This window comes from Bos indicus, chromosome 10 (assembly GCF_029378745.1).
Source record: "Bos indicus isolate NIAB-ARS_2022 breed Sahiwal x Tharparkar chromosome 10, NIAB-ARS_B.indTharparkar_mat_pri_1.0, whole genome shotgun sequence".
Lineage (NCBI taxonomy): Eukaryota > Metazoa > Chordata > Mammalia > Artiodactyla > Bovidae > Bos > Bos indicus.
In genome coordinates, this window is record NC_091769.1 from 58,066,875 (window position 1) to 58,079,122 (window position 12,248).

The 12,248-nt window shown below is 40.6% G+C and overlaps 2 pseudogenes; one reads left to right on the forward strand and one right to left on the reverse strand.

Annotated features, from left to right (window-relative positions):
• LOC109564370 (T-complex protein 1 subunit delta pseudogene) lies at positions 1–1,588 on the forward strand (annotated as a pseudogene).
• Positions 1,589–10,416: 8,828 nt separating this feature from the next.
• On the reverse strand, positions 10,417–12,248 carry LOC109564550 (protein FAM114A2 pseudogene; annotated as a pseudogene).

Sequence of the window (12,248 nt, forward strand, 5' to 3'; positions counted from 1 at the left end):
ATGAAGCTGTTGCTGATGCTGTTAGAACAAGACTTCGACCAAAAGGAATGGATAAAATGGTTCAAGATGGGAGAGGTAATGAGACCATTACAAACGGTGCTTCCATTCTGAAACAAACACGAATGTTATATCCAGCCGCCAGAATGCTGGGAGCTACGGCTCAAGAGAACCAGGGAAGTGGCGCCACATCAGCGGTCGTTGTTTCTGGCTCACACTCTCTCTCCAATTGCTAAAACAACTTTTTTCAGAAATGGATTTATTATTTCTGAGTCATCCTTGAAGGATTTGGAAAAGGGTAATAAAGTCTTGACGTGCCTTGACCTGTGGAACCAAGTGACAGAGGAAAGTTGTTAGCAGTGCAACCGCTTCGTTGAACTCAACCATTGTCTCTCAGTATCAAGTGTAAATGCAGGGAGGAGAGCAACAGACCCACCACAGCTGCTGGCGTAGATCTTAGAGATGTCAGAAGCGCTAAGAAACCTGCTAATCCCCTCGAGGGTGTAATGCTAAGTGAAATAAATCAGACAGACAGACAAATATCGTGTGATCTCTCTTACAGATGGAATCTAAAAAATAATAAAGAACCAAGCTTATAGATAGAATAAGTTGGTGGTTGCCGGAGGTAGGGGGTGGAGGGTGAGAGAAATAGGTAAACTGTCATTTTAAAAAAGAGGCGGGGGCGGGGGGAAAACTTGCTGGGACTGTTCATTGTGAGTTGGTGCAAGGGCCGGTTCTCAACCAAAATGTGGCCAATTCTGACATAAGCAGAATTGAAAAGCCTAAGATTGGGCTTAAAAGCAAATCAGGATAATCAGTGTCTGTTGTGCCCAGATGGACCAAGCCCTGAGGGAAGACAGTCTATGTTCTAAGTGAAGCAAATTTTAAAGATGGATAGAAGTCTCTTCTTAAGACATGATTGTAGTGATCTTAAATTAAGTTTCCTGATCAAAATGAACATTGCAGTAGTTAAGGATATTGAAAGAAACTGGAACCAAGCCACTTGCTCATACTGACCAACTTACTGCTGACATGCTGGGTTTGGGTGAGTGAGCCGAGGGGATCAGTTTACATGATTCTGGCAAACTGCTCCAGGTTACAGGCTGTATAAGCCTAGGAAAAGGTTCCGGTTGTGGTTCCTGGTCCTAACAAACCAGTGCTTGAAGAAGCTGAGCCCTTGATTCATGATGCCCTATGTGTGATTCGTTTTTGAGTGAAGCAGAGAGTTCTTCTTGCAGGAGGGCGTGCTCCAGAAATAGTGGGCCCCATGGTTAACTGGATATGCATGAACGTTGAGTGGTATGAGATCCTACTGCGTTTGTGCCTTTACAGATGTTGAGGCGGTCATTTCATCTACGCTAGCTAAAACTGCTGGGCTGAATCCCATCCCTACAGTAACAGAACAAAAAACAAGCGAAAAACTGGTGTGCCCAAGGAGAAAACGGTAGGCATTAGTGTCCAAAAGGGTGGTATTTCCAGGGCTTTGGAGGAACTGATGGTTCAGCCTTTGTTGGCTTCAGTCAGTGTACTGATACTAGCAACTGAAACTGTCTGGAGCATCCTGCACCTTGATGATGTAAATGCTCAGTGATCTGGATGGTGCTGGCTGGCCCCGTCATGGCCACTGACAGTGTGGCTGGAGTGGACCGCTGCCTTGGTGTCCCTTCTTGTTTGTGAGATTGTTTCCTCTTTACATTCCTGGGCTTGGTCTTCCACTTGGCATTTGCTTGAAATTGTCTTGACACAATGAAAATATTAACTATTTGGTTATAAAATTAAAAAACTGCAGTGTCCCCCCAGGCCTTCCTGGCCATTACTTGCATTTTACAAACAATTGGACCTGCTTTGTTGCCTCATCTTATGAGCCTTTTCTCTTCAGAACATGCAGTTCTGCTTTCTGTTCTGACTTGTTCAGTATGGCAGGATAAGCTGATTTAACTTTCCATTGCCTTGTGTTTTAGGGTGTTTCTCCCTTTATGGGCTATTGGAAACAATATTGCATGGATTTTGTATATGTGCATAGCCCTGCATTATTATGTCTACAGAAAATAATTCTAGAAAAAGATTGAGTCACAGTGGATGTGTATTAAAATTTAGCTGCTGCCAAATTACTTTTCAAAAGAGGTTCTACCAATCCAAACTTACACCAGGTCAGGGAATGCTTAGCTCTTCACACTCCTGCCAGTGTTAAATCATCCTAAGCTTTTGCCTGTATAGCTTGTGGTATTTGTCACCTTTAGGAAAGTCATTCTTGTCCCAGGACTACAAAGAAAGTATTTTATGTCCTTGGTCATTGATCCATTCTGGAATCCTTTTTAATGTAGTATGTGATAGGGAAGAACAAATCTGACTCCATGCTTGATCTGTTCCTTTTACTAACATTTGTGCTTTGTTGCCAATGCTTAGTCATGCTGCCTCTGCACTTCTTGTAAAAGGGTGTTGCCTACTGTCTGCAATATACAGGATAGCCTATTCTCAGGGCTCTGACTTTTAAGAGTCTATTCATATATAGATAAAAAGTTGCAAGACAGAGAATAATATCTATCTTGTTGGAGGTTTACAGGACCATCATGACCTGACCTATGTGGGAAGCTGCAAGAACAAAGGCTTCCCACACCAAGAAGTTTGCAACATCTAACCTAGCCCCTCCCTCACCTTGCCTTCAAAAGTGCTTTGATGAAACTCTGAGAAGTTCCAGGCTTGAGGATAGGAGCCACCTGTCTCCTTGTAGAGCTCTGCAATAAGTCTTTCTGTGCTCCACACTCTGTCATTTCGATTTGTCTGGCTTCACTGTGTGTGGGGCACTTGAACTTGCGTTTGGTAGCAGCATGAAGTAGGACATAGTCCTTCCAAAAGAAGAGTTGGGGTAGTATTTCAGCCTTGTTTATAGATGGTCCATTTTTTCCTAGCTAATTTGAATGTATTATCTAGTTTGTAGACTTATCTTTTTCTTTACTAACAGCGCTGTCTCAATTACTATGTGTTTATAGCATATTTGAACATCTGGTTTTATAGTTTAATCTCCTCCACCATTCTTCTTTAAAAAAAAAATCTTTGGCTATTTTTGTGAATTAAGATAAATTCTAAAAACCAGTTAATAAAGAATCCACTAAGACTTCTCTTTAGGATTTTGAATAGAATGGGATTAGATTATAAATCAATTTGGAAATAAGTAATATGTTTACAATATTGCATTTTCCCTTCTAAGAACATGAACTTCTGTTCCATTTATTTAGGTCTTTTACAGTTTTCTTCACATAGGTCCTGTGTTCTTGCCAGACGTATTCCAGCTCTTTGACTTACATCACCATTGGGAATAGAATCTGGAGAGAATGTTTTGCCTTCCCACAGAGAAGAGGTCACAGAACAGAGGTCAGAGATTGGGGGCGGGATGGAGTGTGGAGAAATAGTTTTGATGACATGACTGAAATCGCATAATTTGAGTGTGCCTAAAGCTACTTGGGGCTTGATAAATTTCCTTTTTGGCTTAAACTGATTTTTTTCTAATTTTTTTAACTTTTTATTTCTTTTTGGAGTTTACTTGATAAACAATGTTGTGTTAGTTTCAGATGTACAGCAAAGTGATTCAGCTAGCATAAATATGTGTCTATTCTTCAAATTCTTTTCCCATCTAGCTTATTAAATATTATTGAGCAGAGTTCCTTATTATTGAGCAGTAGGTCCTTATTGTTTATTGATTTTATATATAGTAATATGTGTATGTTAATCACAAACTCCCTAACTATCCTTCCCATCCCCCCTACCCCCCACCCCCCACACCCTCACCCATTCCCCTCCGGTAACCAAAAGCTTGTTCTCTAAGACTGTGAATCTGTTTCTGTTTTGTAAATTCATTTGTGTCATTTTTTAGATTCCCCATATAAGCGACATTACATATTTGTCTTTGTCTGACTTCACTCAGTATGACAATCTGTAGGTCCGTCACTGTTGCTGCAGATGGCATTGTTTCATTCTTTTTTTAAAGATTTTTTAAAAAGTGAATCCTTTTTAAAGTATTTATTGAATTTGTTACAATATTGCTTCTGTTTTATGTTTTAGTTTTTTGGCCTCAAGGCCTATGGGGTCTTAGCTCCCTGACTAGGAATTGAACTTTCACCTCCTGCATTTGAAGGCAACATCGTAACCACTGGACCACCAGAGAAGTCACTATTCCGTTCTTTCTAATGGCTGAGTAATATTCCGTGGAATATATGTGCCACATAGTCTACCCATTCTTCTGTCAGTGGACGTTTAGGGTGCTTCCATGTTTGGGCTATTTTAAACAGTGCTGCAGTGAACACTGGGGTGCATGTGTCCTTTCAGATCATGTTTTTCTCCAGATGTGTGCCCATGAATGGGATTGCAGAATCGTACAGCAACTGTTTTTAGTTTTTTAAGCATAATTTTTTAGAATTTATTTTTAATTGGAGGAAAATTGCTTTACAGTGTTGTGTTGATTTCTGCCATACAACAGCATGAATCAGCCATAAATATACATATATCCCCTCTTTCTCAACCTGCACCCCCACCAGCTCCGCAGCCCACCCTGCTAAGTCATCACAGAGCACTGGGCTGAGCTCCCTGTGTTGTACAGCAGCTTCCCACTAGCTAGCTATTTTACACACGGTAATGTATATGTTTCAGTACTACTCACTCAGTCTGTCCCACCCTTCCCTTAGCCAGCAGTGTTCACAAGTCCATTCTCTACATCTGCTTCCTATTCCTGACTCGAAAATAGGCTCATCAGTACCATTTTTCTAGATTCCATCAGTCAGTTCAGTTCAGTCACTCAGTCATGTCCGACTCTTTGCAACCCCTTGAATCCCAGCACGCCAGGCCTCCCTGTCCATCACCAACTCCCAGAGATCACTCAGACTCACCTCCATCGAGTCAGTGATGCCATCAGCCATCTCATCCTCTGTTGTCCCCTTCTCCTCCTGCCCCCAATCCCTCCCAGCATCAGAATCTTTTCCAATGAGTCAACTCTTCGCATGAGGTGACCAAAGTACTGAAGTTTCAGCTTTAGCATCATTCTTCCCAAAGAAATCCCAGGGCTGATCTCCTTCAGAATGGACTGGTTGGATCTCCTTGCAGTCCATGGGACTCTCAAGAGTCTTCTCCAACACCACACTTCAAAAGCATCAATTCTTTGGCACTCAGCTTTCTTCACAGTCCAACTCTTACATCCATACATGACTACTGGAAAAACCATAGCCTTGACTAGACGGACCTTTGTTGGCAAAGTAATGTCTCTGCTTTTCAATATGCTATCTAGGTTGGTCATAACTTTCCTTCCAAGGAGTAAGCATCTTTTAATTTCATGGCTGCAATCACCATCTGCAGTGATTTGGATCCCAGAAAAATAAAGTCTGACACTGTTTCCCCATCTATTTCCCATGAAGTGATGGGACCAGATGCCATGATCTTCATTTTCTGAATATTGAGCTTTAAGCCAACTTTTTCACTCTCCTCTTTCACTTTCATCAAGAGGCTTTTTAGTTCCTCTTCACTTTCTGCCATAAGGGTGGTGTCATCTGCATATCTGACATTATTGATATTTCTCCTGGCAGTCTTGATTCCAGCTTGTGCTTCTTCCAGCTCAGCGTATCTCATGATGTACTCTGCATAGAAGTTAAATAAGCAGGGTGACGATATACAGCCTTGACGTACTCCTTTTCCTATTTCAAACCAGTCTGTTGTTCCATGTCCAGTTCTAAGTGTTGCTTCCTGACCTGCATACAAATTTCTCAAGAGGCAGGTCAGATGGTCTGGTATTCCCACCTCTTTCAGAATTTTCCACAGTTTATTGTGATCCACACAGTCAAAGGCTTTGGCATAGTCAATAAAGCAGAAATAGGTGTTTTTCTGGAACTCTCTTGGTTTTTCCATGATGCAGCGGATGTTGGCAATTTGGTCTCTGGTTCCTCTGCCTTTTCTAAAACCAGCTTGAACATCTGGAAGTTCACAGTTCATGTATTGCTGAAGCCTGGCTTGGAGAATTTTGAGCATTACTTTACTAGTAATTTGTGTCCATTGAGTCACTGATGCCATCCAACCATCTCATCCTCTGTCATCCCCTTCTCCTTCTGCCTTCAATCCTTCCCAGCATCAGCATCTTTTCAAATGAGTCAGCCCTTCGCATCAGGTTGCCAAAGTATTGGAGCTTCAGATTCAGCATCAGTCCTTCCAGTGAACATTCAGGACTGATTTCCTTTAGGATGGACTGGTTGGATCTTCTTGCAGTTCAAGGGACTCTCAAGAGTCTTCTCCAACACCACAGTTCAAAAGCATCAATGCTTTGGTGCTCAGCCTTCTGTATAGTCCAATTCTCACATCCATACATGACCACTGGAAAAACCATAGCCTTGACTAGATGGACCTTTGTTGGCAAAGTAATGTCTCTGCTTTTTAATATGCTATCTGCTACTGCTGCTAAGGTGCTTCAGTCGTGTCGGACTCTGTGCGACCCCATAGACGGCAGCCCACCAGGCTCTGCCCTCCCTGGGATTCTCCAGGCAAGAACATTGGAGTGTGTTGCCGTTTCCTTCTCCAATGCGTGAAAAGTGAAAGTGAAGTTGCTCAGTGGTGTCCGACTCTATGCGACCCGATGGACTGCAGGCCACCAGGCTCCTCTGTCCATAGGATTTTCCAGGCAAGAATACTGGAGTGGGTTGCCATTGCCTTCTCCAATATGCTGTCTAGGTTGGTCATAACTTTCCTTCCAAGGAGCAAGCGTCTTTTAATTTCATGACTGCAGTTACCATCTGCAGTGATTTTGGAGCAAAAAAAAAATAAATAAATTCAGCCACTGTGTTGACTGTTTCCCCATCTATTTGCCATGAAGTGATGGAACCAGATGCCATGATCTTAGTTTTCTGAATGTTGAACTTTAAGCCAACTTTTTCATTCTCCTGTTTCACTATTATCAAGAGACTCTTTAGTTCTTCACTTTCTGCCATAAGGGTGGTGTCATCTGCATATCTGATGTTATTGATATTTCTCCTGGCAATCTTGATTCCAGGTTGTGCTTCTTCCAGCGCATCATTTCTCATTATGTACTCTGCATATAAGTTAAATAAGGAAGGTGACAATATACAGCCTTGAGGTACTCCTTTTCCTATTTGGAACCAGTCTGTTGTTCCATGTCCAGTTCTAAGTGTTGCTTCCTGACCTGCATACAGATTTCTCAAGAAGCAGGTCAGGTGGTCTGGTATGCCCATCTCTTTCAGAATTTTCCACAGTTTATTGTGATCCACATAGTCAAAGACTTTGGCATAGTCAATAAAGCAGAAATAGATGTTTTTCTGGAACTCGCTTGCTTTTTTCGATGATCCAGCAGATGTTGGCAATTTGATCTCTGGTTCCTCTGCCTTTTTCTAAAACCAGCTTGAACATCTGGAAGTTCACGGTTCATGTATTGCTGAAGCCTGGCTTGGAGAATTTTAAGCATTACTTTACTAGCGTGTGAGATGAGTGCAATTGTGTGGTAGTTTGAGCATTCTTTGGCATTGCCTTTCTTTGGGATTGGAATGAAAACGGACCTTTTCCAGTCCTGTGGCCACTGCCGAGTTTTCCAAATTTGCTGGCCTATTGAGTGCAGCACTTTCACAGCATCATCTTCCAGGATTTGTAATAGCTCAACTGGAATTCCATCACCTCCACTAGCTTTGTTCGTAGTGATGCTTTCTAAGGCCCACTTGACTTCACATTCCAGGATGTATGGCTCTAGGTGAGTGATCACACCATCATGATTATCTTGGTCATGAAGATCTTTTTTGTACAGTTCTTCTGTGTATTCTTGCCACCTCTTCTTAATATCTTCTGCTTCTGTTAGGTCCATATCATTTCTGTCCTTTATCGAGCCCATCTTTGCCTGAAATGTTCCCTTGGTATCTCTAATTTTCTTGAAGAGATCTCTAGTCTTTCCCATTCTGTTGTTTTCCTCTATTTCTTTGCACTGATCGCTGAGGAAGGCTTTCTTATCTCTTCTTGCTAGTCTTTGGAACTCTGCATTCAGATGCTTATATCTTTCCTTTTCTCCTTTGCTTTTCGCTTCTCTCCTTTTCACAGCTATTTGTAAGGCCTCCTCAGACAGCCATTTTGCTTTTTTGCATTTCTTTTCCATGAGAACGGTCTTGATCCCTGTCTCCTGTACAATGTCACAAACCTCCGTCCATAGTTCATCAGGCACTCTGTCTATCAGATCTAGTCCCTTAGATCTATTTCTCACTTCCACTGTATAGTCATGAGGGATTTGATTTAGGTCATACCTGAATGGTCTAGGGGTTTTTCTCCACTTTCTTCAACTTAAGTCTGAATTTGGCATAAGGAGTTCATGATCTGAGCCACAATCAGCTCCCAGTCTTGTTTTTGCTGACTGTATAGAGCTTCTCCATCTTTGGCTGCAAAGAATATAATCAATCTGATTTCGGTGTTGACCATCTGGTGATGTCCATGTGTAGAGTCTTCTCTTGTGTTTTTGGAAGAGGGTGTTTGCTATGACCAGTACATTCTCTTGGCAGAACTCTATTCGCTTTTGCCCTGCTTCATTCTATACTCCAAAGCCAAATTTGCCTGTTACTCCAGGTGTTTCTTGACTTCCTACTTTTGCATTCCAGTCCCCTATAATGAAAAGGACATCTTTTTTGGGTGTTAGTTCTAGAGATATAATTGGAATATAACATCAGTTTTAGGTGTACAACATAGTGATTACATATATATTAATATGTGTATAATATATATAATGCAAAATGATTATCACAATAAGTTTAGTTAACTTCCATCACCTCATAAAGTTAACAGATTTTTTCCTATGATGAAAAATTTTAAGACCTACTCTCTCAGCAGCTTACAGTTCTGCAATGCAGTGTTATCAATTATACTCAGATACATTACATCCTCAGGACTTACTGTACAACTGGAAGTTTGTACCTTTTCACCACCTTCTATTTTCCCCACCAATAGCCACCTCCTCTGACTACTACCAATCAGTTCTCTGTATCTATGAGTTTTGGATTTTTATTTATTTTTTATTAATTTTTTTTGATGTTTGTGTACCTTTTTATTCCAAATCTACCTTGCTTAACAAACTTCCCCCATCCCAAATAAGGTGACACATAGAAACAGTCTTGATATCAACCTATGTTATAGATTCGCTTTGCTATTTCTTTGGTTTGAGAAGATATTGGGGCTTACATTTGGAAAAATAAATGAAAGGATAAACTGAAAGAACTATTACATTTTATTTAAAGGTTTTAAAAGATACGGAGCAGAGCTCGCAAAAGTTACCTGAATCATTAAAAACCATAAAGTTGGAGAACGGTTTTTTGTTTTTTTTTTTTTAAATATAAATTTATTTATTTTCACAATGGACTTTATTTTTTTTTTTTTTTTAATGAGAACGGTTTTTTAAAAGAGTAGATACCAAAATAGCTTTAAGGAAGGGGATAACCTGTAAGTATTTTAAATTGCTGAAGAAAGCAAAAGAAGACTTAAGATCTGAAGGATAAAAGTTACATTTATAAACATGCTAAAGAATACATTAAAAGAAATAAAAAAGAATGAAGAAACTATACTGTGTCTTAATCCTATTATACATGAACATCGTTTTCATGGGACTCTACAGTCCACTTCAGCAATATTCATACAACAAAAACAATGACTGAGAGAGCTTCAACACTCTTTGGAGCTGGCTATTATAGAATTCATCCTGTATATAAGGTATGCATGAAAAACATCCTGGAAACTCAGAATATCTGCACACAAAATTGCACTTCTTGGTCTTGAATCTGGTAGAGTTGGGGTCAGCTACAACCTGAAGCTTACCATTGTGGGATGGGAGAGCAATTTGAACTCAAGGGGCACTTTGCTATAGTTAAATATTCTATAAGCTTCTCTCAATGCCACATATCTACTGAGAATTAAAGAGTAAATGAAATTTTCTAACCAGTTACAAGAATCCATGTAATAAAGGGTAATCGCTACAGGATTTATACATACTCAGTTTTCTTAAAGCCATAGACTTTATTATAGAAAGTAGAAAGAAAATGGCATTAATAGATCAAGCACATGAATTCCAGAATACTGAATTCCTTTTCCTCTTTTTTTTTAAATTTCTTTTCCTCTTGCTTAACAACCAGTTAAATCCATGGATTGTAAAATTACATCCATGACAAAAATTTTAGTGTTTTGCGTATTGTCAAAGACCACCATCTAAAAAAAAAAAAAAAAAAGACCACTATCTTTACCTGAGTGTCCCATTAACTTTAACCTAGAGCTATTTTTTAACTGTCTATAAAGTTTCTTTTCAAATAATTTATTAATTATAACAACTGGGAAGAGCCGTGTGAGGACCTGAATACTTCAGCCAAGCAGTGCAGACAACAAACTTCCTTCAAACCTGCTCTCCTGCCGGGATTTTTATATACTTAAATAACCATTCTCCCTCACTTCTGCAGGGCTACCAGAAGACAGTGGCATTTCTTGGCCATCACAAGTCTTAGGTAGAATCTTCTCTGTTCCTCGATGTTTGGACAAAGGCTTCTGGACATGAAGTTCATGCCTCTGGTAACTCAGTAATGTTCTCAATAAGAGAGATCTCCAATTCGGGTAAAAGTCACTGAAAGACATCCAGCATGTAGGAAGCACTGTTTGATGCCTCTAGTGATTAGTGGATTAAGGACATCACCCTTTTCCTTACCCCCAGCAGCTGTTAGGCAGGTGATGAACTCTTTAGACAGAGAGGACAGCTCTTGACACAACAAAACTGTCATCTGGCAAAGGGCTCTTCTCCTTTCTATGGTTGTTACTTCCTGCTTCTAGCCATGCAGAACCAGAGCAGCTGTTTTGTGAAGCAGTTCAATTGAGCAGGCAGTCAGTTCTGCTAGGCTCCAGATTGCAAATGCATGGATATCCTCTATTGAATTGTTATTGATTTGCTCAGATTTTTCTGCTTCCAACTGTTTTTTCTTCTTCTTCCTCTCTTCCACTTGTTTGGCCAGGGATGTCCTGATCCATTCATAGGCTGTATTTCTTGCCCTGGCAAGTTTCTCTTGTTTGGAGGAGACATGCAGCTGAGAAAATAGCTCTGTTCTCTCTTTGGTAAAGTCTTCATTCCCTTTCTTCTCTTCCTCCTCTTCCTCATAGAACTCTGCTAGGGAAAATGCTTCTTTGAGTTGCTCCAGTTCAAGTTTTAGAGTCTCTAATTTTTCTCAGATAATTAAGAATAGATTTCACCTTTATTTCACTTTCTCAAGAGGGCATCTCCAGAGCTTCTATATGTGAAAGGCCTTGAAATTCATCAAAGGGTAGCCCATAATGAATTTTCTTGTCTGTTTCCATGGTAACCTCATTGGAAGTCTGTAGCTCTTCTTTCTCCTTTGCCTCTTGTAAAACCTGAGACAGTGTAGATCAGAAGTCTGGTTCATCAGGCCCTTGGTTCTTTTAAATCCAGGATCCCCTTCTGCTATTACATCCCTTGTCTTTTTCCCAGTGAATTCTAAGGCATCCAAACTCCCAGTGATAACACTCTTTCCTGTTCTCTGAACAGCAGTAGAGATGGTCGAGAATACCCCAAATGGCCCACTCATTGGAGAGGACTTTCCATTCTCTTTGGCATTTGTCTCTCCTATTGCATACTGGACTTCAGTTGAAATTTCACTGGGACTAGGGATTCCAAGGGAGGCCTCTGCCTTCTCAATGACATTTGAAATACCTTGTCCTACCTGAGGCTGAGGAGAGCAAGGACTTGCCCCAGCTGCCCCAATAGCCCCATCCAGACTTGGGTACATCTTTGGAAACAGTCTCTTGGCCTGCAGCTTGTGATGCCTGAACAGGGAGAACTTCTGTCTCAAGGTCACTGGAACATTTGGACTCTGGTCTTTTCTGAGTAGAAGCTATAGATTCTGATTTACTCTGACTTGACACTAGTCAACTGACTCAAAAGTCTTGGCTGAAGTTGAGAAGATGATAAGTTCTCATCTTCATGGATGGGAGTTGCTTCAGTTATCACTGCAGTCTCAAGATCATCTTTATCTGACATGATTAGATCATTGCCCAGGCCACCTCCTCCCTCACCACAGCCACAGCCGCCTCCTCGGAGCTGCTCCTACTTATTTTTTATTAAATTTTAATGCAGTATGATTGCTTTACAGTGTTTTAGTCTCTGTTGTACAGAAAGTGAGTCAGCTACATGTTTATATATGTCCCCTGTCATTGGATTTCCTTCCATTTAGGTCACCATAGACCATTGA